Below are 10590 nucleotides of genomic sequence, written 5' to 3'. Positions count from 1 at the left end.
GAAGATCCTCATCAGTTTTTAGCTGAATTCTTGCAAATCTGTGACACTGTCAAGACTAATGGGGTTGACCCTGAGGTCTACAGACTTATGCTATTCCCTTTTGCTGTAAGAGACAGAGCTAGGATATGGTTGGATTCACAACCTAAAGAAAGCCTGAACTCTTGGGAAAAGCTAGTCAATGCCTTCTTGGCAAAGTTCTTTCCACCTCAAAAATTGAGTAAGCTCAGAGTGGAAGTCCAAACCTTCAGACAAAAGAAAGGAGAATCCCTCTATGAAGCTTGGGAAAGATACAAACAATTGATCAGAAAATGTCCTTCTGACATGCTTTCTGAATGGAGCATCATAGGTATTTTCTATGATGGTCTCTCTGAACTATCCAAGATGTCTCTGGATAGGCTCTGCTGGAGGATCTCTTCATCTGAAGAAGACGTCTACAGAAGCTCAAGAGCTCATTGAAATGGTTGCAAATAACCAATTCATGTACACTTCTAAAAGGAATCCTGTGAACAATGGGACAAATCAGAAGAAAGGAGTTCTTGAGATTGATACTCTGAATGCCATATTGGCTCAGAACAAAATATTGACTCAGCAAGTCAATTTGATTTCTCAAAGTCTGTCTGGAATGCAAAATGCACCAGGCAGTACTAAGGATGCTTCATCTGAAGAAGAAGCTTATGATCCTGAGAACCCTTCAATGGAAGAGGTGAATTACATGGGAGAACCCTATGGAAACACCTATAATTCTTCATGGAGAAATCATCCAAATCTCTCATGGAAGGATCAACAGAAACCTCAACAAGGTTTCAACAACAATAATGGTGGAAGAAACAGGTTTAGCAATGGCAAGCCTTTTCCATCATCTTCTCAGCAACAGACAGAGAATTCTAAGCAGAACCACTCTGACTTAGCAACCATGGTCTCTGATCTAATCAAAACCACTCAAAGTTTCATGACTGAAACAAGGTCCTCCATTAGGAATTTGGAGGCACAAGTGGGACAGCTGAGCAAGAAAATTACTGAAGTCCCTCCTAGTACTCTTCCAAGCAATACAGAAGAAAATCCAAAAGGAGAGTGCAAGGCCATCAACATGGCCGAACTTGGAGAGGATGAAAAGGCAGTGAACGCCACTGAGGAAGACCTCAATGGACGTCCACTGGCCTCCAATGAGTTCCCCAATGAGGAACCATGGGAATCTGAGGCTCACACTGAGACCATAGAGATTCCAATGGATTTACTTCTGCCATTCATGAGCTCTGATGAGTATTCTTCCTCTGAAGAGGATGAGTATGTCACTGAAGAGCAAATTGCTAAATACCTTGGAGCAATCATGAAGCTAAATGACAAGTTATTTGGTAATGAGACTTGGGAGAACGAACCTCCTTTGCTCACTAAAGAACTAGATGACTTGTCTAGGCAGAAATTACCTCAAAAGAAACAAGATCCTGGGAAGTTTTCAATACCTTGTACCATAGGCACCATAACCTTCAAGAAGGCTCTGTGTGACTTAGGGTCAAGTGTAAACCTCATGCCTCTCTCTATAATGGAGAAGCTAGGGATCTTTGAGGTACAAGCTGCAAGAATCTCACTAGAGATGGCAGACAATTCAAGAAAACAAGCTCATGGACTTGTAGAGGATGTTTTGGTGAAAGTTGAAAACCATTACATCCCTGCTGATTTCATAGTCCTTGAGACTGGGAAGTGCATGGATGAATCTATCATCCTTGGCAGACCCTTCCTAGCCACAGCAAAGGCTGTGATTGATGTGGATAGAGGAGAATTGATCATTCAAGTGAATGAAGAATCCTTTGTGTTTAAGGCTCAAGGATATCCCTCTGTCACCATGGAGAGGAAGCATGAAGAGCTTCTCTCAAAACAGAGTCAAACAGAGCCCCCACAGTCAAACTCTAAGTTTAGTGTTGGGACGCCACAACCAACTTCTAAGTTTGGTGTTGAACCCCCACATCCAAACTCTAAGTTTGGTGTTGGGAGGTTCCAACATTGCTCTGAGTATCTGTGAGGCTCCATGAAAGCCCATTGTCAAGCTACTGACATTAAAGAAGCGTTTGTTGGGAGGCAACCCAATGTTATATTTTATCTATTTTCCTTTGTTATTTTATGTTCTCTGTAGGTTGATGATCATGAGAAGTCACAAAATCAATTGAAAAAGTAGAAACAGAATGAAAAACAGAAAGAAAAATAGCACACCCTAGAGGAGAACTTGCTGGCGTTTAAACGCCAGTGAAGCTAGCAAATAGGCGTTTAACGCCCAGTCTGGCACCATTCTGGGCGTTTAACGCCAGAAAAGGGCACCAGACTGGCGTTAAACGCCAGAAAATGGCAAGCACCTGGCGTTAAACGCCAGAAATGGGCACCAGCCTGGCGTTTAATGCTAGAATTGGCAAAGGGTGCATTTTTGCACGCCATTTGGTGCAGGGTTGAATTTTCCTTGACACCTCAGGATCTGTGGACCCCGCAGGATCCCCACCTACCCCACCACCCTCTCTCTTCTTCACCCATTCACCAATCACCTCAACCACTCTTCCCCAAAAACCCTTCACCTATCAAATCCCATCTTTCTCTTCACCACTCACATCCATCTTTCATAAAATCCCACCTACCTCACCATTCAAATTTAAACCACTTTCCCTCACAAACACACCCTCCCATAGCCAAAACCTACCCATCTCTTCACCCTATATAAACCCATCTTCACTCCTTCATTTTCACACACCCTAAACACTACTTCTCCCCCTTTTGGCTGAACCACAAAGCCACCTCCATCTCCTCCATTTTCTTCTTCTTTTACTCTCTTCTTTCTTTTTTTGCTCGAGGACGAGCAAACCTTTTAAGTTTGGTGTGGTAAAAGCATTGTTTTTTGTTTTTCCATAACCATTTATGGCATCCAAGGCCGGAAAAACCTCTAGAAAGAGGAAAGGGAAGGCAAAAGCTTTCACCTCCGAGTCATGGGAGATGGAGAAATTCATCTCAAGAGTGCATCAAGACCACTTCTATGAAGTTGTGGCCTTGAAGAAGGTGATCCCCGAGATCCCTTTCAAACTAAAAAAGGGTCAACTTTGATCAAAGGTTGGACCAAGTCCTCACAATCATTTGTGAAGAGGGCGCTCAATGGAAGAGAAACTCAAGAGGGAAGCCGGTTCAACTGAGAAGGCATGACCTCAAGCCCATCACTAAGAAAAGGATGGAGCAAACAAGAGATCCCACTTATCATGAAATCCCTGAGATGCCTCAAGGGATCCACTTTCCTCCACAAAACTATTGGGAGCAAATCAACACCTCCCTAAGAGAACTGAGTTCCAACATGGGACAACTAAGGGTGGAGCACCAAGAACACTCCATTCTCCTCCATGAAATTAGAGAATATCAAAGAATCATGAGAGAGGAGCAACAAAGGCAAGGAAGAGACATTGAGGAGCTCAAGCACTCCATAAGATCTTCAAGAGGAAGAACAAGCCGCCATCACTAAGGTGGACCCGTTCTTTAATTTCCTTGTTCTTTATTTTCCTATTTTTCGAATTTTCATGCTTATGTTTATCCATGTTTGTGTCTTATGATCATTAGTGTCTATGCCTTGAAGTTATGAATGTCCTATGAATCCATCACCTTTCTTAAATGAAAAATGTTCTTAATTGAAAAAGAGAAGAATTGCATGAATTTCAGATTTTATAACAGATTAATTATTTTGATGTGGTGGCAATACTTTTGTTTTCTGAATGTATGCTTGAACAGTGCATATGTCTTTTGAATTTGTGGTTCATGAATGTTGGCTCTTGAAAGAATGATGAAAAAGGAGACATGTTACTGAGGATCTGAAAAATCATAAAAATGATTCTTGAAGCAAGAAAAAGCAGTGAATACAAAAAAAAAAGAGAAAAAAAGAAGCGAAAAAAAAGAAAAAACGAAAAAAGAAAGAAATAAAGTTGTGATCCAAGGCAAAAAGAGTGTGCTTAAGAACCCTGGACACCTCTAATTGGGGACTCTAGCAAAGCTAAGTCACAATCTGAAAAGGTTCACCCAATTATGTGTCTGTGGCATGTATGTATCCGGTGGTAATACTGGAAGACAGAGTGCTTTGGGCCACGACCAAAACTCATAAAGTAGCTGTGTTCAAGAATCATCATACTTAACTAGGAGAATCAATAACACTATCTGGATTCTGAATTCCTAAAGAAGCCAATCGTTCTGAATTTCAAAGGATAAAGTGAGATGCCAAAACTGTTCAGAGGCAAAAAGCTAAAGCCCCGCTCATCTAATTAATACTGATCTTCATAGATGTTTTTGGAGTTCATTGCATATTCTCTTCTTTTTATCTTATTTGATTTTCAGTTGCTTGGGGACAAGCAACAATTTAAGTTTGGTGTTGTGATGAGCGGATAATTTGTACGCTTTTTGGCATTGTTTTTAGTATGTTTTTAGTATGTTTTAGTTAGTTTTTAGTATATTTTTATAAGCTTTTAATTAAAATTCACTTTTCTGGACTTTACTATGAGTTTGTGTGTTTTTCTGTGATTTCAGGTATTTTCTGGCTGAAATTGAGGGACTTGAGCAAAAATCTGATTCAGAGACTGAAAAGGACTGCAGATGCTATTGGATTCTGACCTCCCTGCACTCGAAGTGGATTTTCTAGAGCTTCAGAAGCCCAATTGGCGTTCTCTCAACGGCGTTGGAAAGTAGACATCCTGGGCTTTCCAGAAATGTATAATAGTCCATACTTTGCCCAAGATTTGATGGCCCAAACTGGCGTTCCAAATCATCTCAAAACTGCCCGGCGTTAAACGCCGGAACTGGCACAAGAATGGGAGTTAAACGCCCAAACTGGCACAAAAGCTGGCGTTTAACTCCAAGAAGAGTCTCTACATGAAAATCCTTCAATGCTCAGCCCAAGCACACACCAAGTGGGCCCGAAAGTGGATTTTTATGTCATTTACTCATCTTTGTAATTCTTAAGCTACTAGTTCCCTATAAATAGGACCTTTTACTATTGTATTTTCATCTTTTGATCACTTCAGATCTCTAGATCATCTTTGGACGTCTAGTTCTTAGATTATTGGGAGGCTGGCCTCACGGCCATGCCTAGACCTTGTTCTTATGTATTTTCAACGGTGGAGTTTCTACACACCATAGATTAAGGTGTGGAGCTCTGCTGTACCTCGAGTATTAATGCAATTACTATTGTTCTTCTATTCAATACAGCTTGCCATGGAAAGGAGTAAGAAGGATTGGATGAAGACAGTAGGAAAGCAGAGAGACGGAAGGGACAAAGCATCTCCATTCGCTTATCTGAAGTTCTCACCAATGAATTGCATAAGTGTCTCTATCTTTATCTTTATGTTTTATTCATATATCATCCATAACCATTTGAGTCTACCTGACTGAGATTTACAAGGTGACCATAGCTTGCTTCATACCAACAATCTCCATGGGATCGACCCTTACTCGCGTAAGGTTTATTACTTGGACGACCGAGTACACTTGCTGGTTAGTTGTGCGAAGTTGTGTTTATGCCATGGTATTGAGCACCAAGTCTTTGGGGCCATTACTAGGGATTATTTGAGTTGTGAAAAGTAGTGATCACAATTTCGTGCACCAATGACCTCAAGCCCGTGGCTAGGGAATGGTTGGAGTTTATCCAACGCTCAATAATTCCCACTAGCAACCGGTCCGAAGTTACTATAGACCGGGCTATCATGATTCATAGCATCATGATTGGAGAGGAAGTAGAAGTTCATGAGGTTATATCCTAAGAACTTTATAAGGTGGCGGACAAGTCCTCTACCTTGGCAAGGTTAGCCTTCCCTCATCTCATTTGTCACCTCTGTTATTCAGTTGGAGTTAATATAGAGGGAGACATCCTCATTGATGAGGACAAGCCCATCACTAAGAAAAGGATGGAGCAAACAAGAGATCCCACTCATCATGAAATCCCTGAGATGCCTCAAGGGATGCACTTTCCTCCACAAAACTATTGGGAGCAAATCAACACCTCTCTAGGAGAATTGAGTTCCAACATGGGACAATTAAGGGTGGAGCACCAAGAACATTCTATTCTCCTCCATGAAAATAGAGAAGATCAAAGAATCATGAGAGAGGAGCAACAAAGGCAAGGAAGAGACATTGAGGAGCTCAAGCACTCCATAAGATCTTCAAGAGGAAGAACAAGCCGCCATCACTAAGGTGGATCCGTTCTTTAATCTCCTTGTTCTTATTTTTCTGTTTTTCGAAAATTATGCTTTATGTTTTATTTATGTTTGTGGCTTATGATCATTAGTGTCTATGCCTTAAAGTTATGAATGTCCTATGAATCCATCACCTTTCTTGAATGAAAAATGTTCTTAATTGAAAAAGAGAAGAATTGCATGAATTCTGAATTTTATAACAGATTAATTATTTTGATGTGGTGGCAATACTTTGACTTCTGAATGTATGCTTGAACAGTGCATATGTCTTTTGAATTTGTTCTTCATGAATGTTGGCTCTTGAAAGAATGATGAAAAAAGGAGACATGTTACTGAGGATCTGAAAAATCATAAAAATGATTCTTGAAGCAAGAAAAAGCAGTGAATACAAAAAAAAACAAAAAGAAAGAGAAAAAGAGAAAAAAATAAAGTCGTGATCCAAGGCAAAAAGAGTGTGCTTAAGAACCCTGGACACCTCTAACTGGGGACTCTAGCAAAGCTGAGTCACAATCTGAAAAAGGTTCACCCAGTTATGTGTCTGTGGCATGTATGTATCCGGTGGTAATATTGGAAGACAGAGTGCTTTGGGCCAAGGCCAAGACTCATAAAGTAGCTGTGTTCAAGAATCATCATACTTAACTAGGAGAATCAATAACACTACCTGGATTCTGAGTTCCTATAGAAGCCAATCATTCTGAATTTCAAAGGATAGAGTGAGATGCCAAAACTATTCAGAAGCAAAAGGCTAAAAGCCCCACTCATCTAATTAATATTGATCTTCATAGATGTTTTTAGAATTCATTGCATATTCTCTTCTTTTTATCTTATTTGATTTTCAGTTGCTTGGGGACAAGCAACAATTTAAGTTTGGTGTTGTGATGAGCGGATAATTTATACGCTTTTTGGCATTGTTTTTAGTATGTTTTTAGTATATTTTAGTTAGTTTTTATTATATTTTTATTAGTTTTTAGTTAAAATTCACTTTTCTGGACTTTACTATGAGTTTGTGTGTTTTTCTGTGATTTCAGGTAATTTCTGGCTGAAATTGAGGGACCTGAGCAAAAATCTGATTCAGAGGCTGAAAAGGACTGCAGATGCTGTTGGATTCTGACCTCCCTGCACTTGAAGTAAATTTTCTGGAGCTACAGAAGCTCAATTGGCGCGCTTTTAATTGCGTTGAAAAGTAGACATCCTGGGCTTTCCAGCAATGTATAATAGTCCATACTTTTTCTGAGATTTGATGGCCCACACAGGTGTTCCAAGTCAGCTCAAGAATTCTGGCGTAAAACGCCGGAACCGGCACAAGAATGGGAGTTAAACGCCCAAACTGGCACAAAAGCTGGCGTTTAACTCCAAGAAAAGTCTCTACACATAGAAGCTTCAATGCTCAGCCCAAGCACACACCAAGTGGCCCCAGAAGTGAATTTTTATGTCATTTACTCATCTTTGTAAACCCTAAGCTACTAGTTCTCTACATATAGGACCTTTTACTATTGTATTCAGATCTTGGTAGCTATCTTTGAGTAGTCTTATGCTATCTTAGATCATGGGGCTGGCCTCACGGCCATGCCTAGACCTTGTTCTTGTGTATTTTCAACGGTGGAGTTTCTACACACCATAGATTAAGGTGTGGAGCTCTGCTGTACCTCGAGTATTAATGCAATTACTATTGTTCTTCTATTCAATTCGGCTCATTCTTGTTCTAAGATATCATTTGTTCCTCAACTTGATGAATGTGATGATCCGTGACACTCATCATCATTCTCACCTATGAACGTGTGCCTGACAACCACCTCCGTTCTACCTTAGATTGAGTAGATATCTCTTGGATCCCTTAATCGGAATCTTCGTGGTATAAGCTAGAATTGATAGCGGCATTCAAGAGAATCCAGAAGGTCTAAACCTTGTCTGTGGTATTCTGAGTAGTATTCAATGATTGAATGATTGTGACGAGCTTCAAACTCCTGAAGGCTGGGCGTTAGTGACAGACGCAAAAGAATCACTGGATTCTATTCCAACCTGATTGAGAACCGACAGATGATTAGCCGTGCTGTGACAGAGCGCGTTGAACATTTTCACTGAGAGGACAGGACTGTAGCCACTGACAACGGTGATGCCCAACATACAGCTTGCCATGGAAAGGAGTAAGAAGGATTGGATGAAGATAGTAAAAAAGCAGAGAGACGGAAGGGACAAAGCATCTCCATACGCTTATCTGAAATTCTCACCAATGAATTACATAAGTATCTCTATCTTTATTTTATGCTTTATTCATAAATCATCCATAACCATTTGAATCTGCCTGACTGAGATTTACAAGATGACCATAGCTTGCTTCATACCATCAATCTCCGTGGGATCGACCCTTACTCGCGTAAGGTTTATTACATGGACGACCCAGTGCACTTGCTGGTTAGTTGTGCGAAGTTGTGATAAAGAGTTGAGATTGCAATTGAGCGTACCATGTTGATGGCGCCATTGATGATCACAATTTCGTGCACCAATCCCTCTCCAGAAACTTTTGCCAAAATATTTTGAGCAGCAATCGCCTTCTTAGCCCAACGGTAGGCCTTCATGGAATCTGTAGACTTCACGATTTCTGAAAAAGGGAAAGTAGCAAATTCAAGTTACAAGTAAAGAAAGGAATAGATTGACAAACAAACAAATAAAGAAAGAAAAGTTAAAAAATGTCAACAACTACCCAATTCGGCTCAAAGAAGGGAAGGATCTCCTAGGAACTTTTTCGTGTCGAGATGGCGAGGTTCTCCCCAATTTTCCTCTAACACATGCATAAAGGCCTGCTCGACCTCGTTCAGACTTTCCCAAGAGTACCTAGCCACTACCACATTCTTTTGCCAGCACAAAGGGAAGGTGGGTTCATTATTCTCATCCAAAAAGAAGGGCCGAGCTCCTTCAACAGCTCGGATCTTGAAATAATAGTTCTAAAATCCCTAAAGGACTCTTCATACATGGAGAATACTTTCTTTCCTTGGGTAGCCCAGAAAGAAATACATGAAGTTTTCTTCTTAGCCACCCCAGGCTTCGTCAACACAAAAAGATAAAGAAAGAGAGTTAGGGTAGGTCGGATATCTAGTTCCTGACACAACAAGTGGAAGATCTTTATGAAACCCCATGAGTTCGGATGAAGCTGAAAAAGAGCTACGTTGCAGGACCACAACAGCTCGATCTCAAAAGGGGTAAAAGGAATGGTGATATTCAAATGACTAAAGAAGTAGTCGTAAGCATAGAAAAAGGGTCGTTCCCCTTGAGTCAAAGGAGGAAAACAAACCCTCTCCTCATGATCAGGCGACACCAGCTTATAATTTTTCTATTGATCCCTATTACTACAAATCCTATAGTGCCTCCTAAGTCGCACACAGTACCATGGGTCAGCAACAGTAACACACATCAAAAGAATGGAGTCTAGCCAATCAGACATGCCATCCGGGATCTTAGTAGACATCTCAATAATATTTTTGCGGGAAGACATGGGTCAACTATTCATATAGTAAGAAAAAGAAAAATTGGGTTACTACCAAACAACTCGGGCAAATCAAGGAAACAACTTGGACAATAAACACATGAATAGCAAGAGTCAGATACGGCAGTAAAAAGGGAAACCCCAAGACTCACACTAAAGCCCAGGGGCACCCTTTGGAGGCAGTAACAAGGCAATAACCCGGAAAGAAGGAACTCAACAGTCTATGCCCTAACATCTCTCAAAAGAAAAACACAAATCTTCTCTGGCAACGTTACCCCATACAAACAGCACAAGCCATTACCATCAATAGACCACGCAAAATCATCAAAAAGCTACAAACTTTTTCTTCTACCAATAGTTCATCATCAAAGTTACAACCTTTCTATACCATCGATTCAAACAAAAAGCTAAGAGACAGGAACAGTGACAAGTCAAAACTCCCTAAAGAAGCAAAAAAACCCTATGGGAAGCAAGAACGCATTTTTCCTACAACAGGAGCAAGTAAAGGGAATCGCAGCATTGATCAAAAATAAAAAGACGCAATCTTTGGAAAAAAAGGATCAAGCTTTTCGAAGCAGACTCGGTGAGAACCAAAATTTCGCAGACATGCAAATACCAAGGAAATTGTCGAAGTAAAGAAGGGAGGAAGAGTTACCAACCTGTAAAGGAAGATTAAGCAAGCACAAAAGAAGAAGCAACGATCGAAATCTGCACAGGTGAACACCTCTCGAACTGGAGAAAACAGAAAAGCCTCGAAGCGTGAGAAAAGCAGAAGGAACAAAGCACTTCAATGAATGACGCAGCAAAGGGCGAAGAGAAAGGAGAAGAAGAAAACTGAAAGCAAGCCTTTTGAAATTCAAAATGAGGTGTAAAAGAGGGAAAGAAGGAAAGGCAAGAGGAGTTAATAAGCATTAA

The 10590-nt window shown here is 40.6% G+C and overlaps 1 non-coding gene across 1 annotated transcript; it reads right to left on the bottom strand.

The window, feature by feature from the left end:
- Positions 1-219: 219 nt before the first annotated feature.
- LOC130952522 (small nucleolar RNA R71) lies at positions 220-323 on the bottom strand. The gene has a single exon (XR_009074701.1). It is a non-coding gene; the product is annotated as a small nucleolar RNA R71 (small nucleolar RNA).
- Positions 324-10590: the final 10267 nt, after the last annotated feature.

Source organism: Arachis stenosperma, chromosome 9 (assembly GCF_014773155.1).
Source record: "Arachis stenosperma cultivar V10309 chromosome 9, arast.V10309.gnm1.PFL2, whole genome shotgun sequence".
In the NCBI taxonomy this organism is placed as follows: Eukaryota; Viridiplantae; Streptophyta; class Magnoliopsida; order Fabales; family Fabaceae; genus Arachis; species Arachis stenosperma.
Note: the sequence above shows the minus strand (reverse complement) of the source record. Positions and strands in the feature narration are given on the sequence as shown.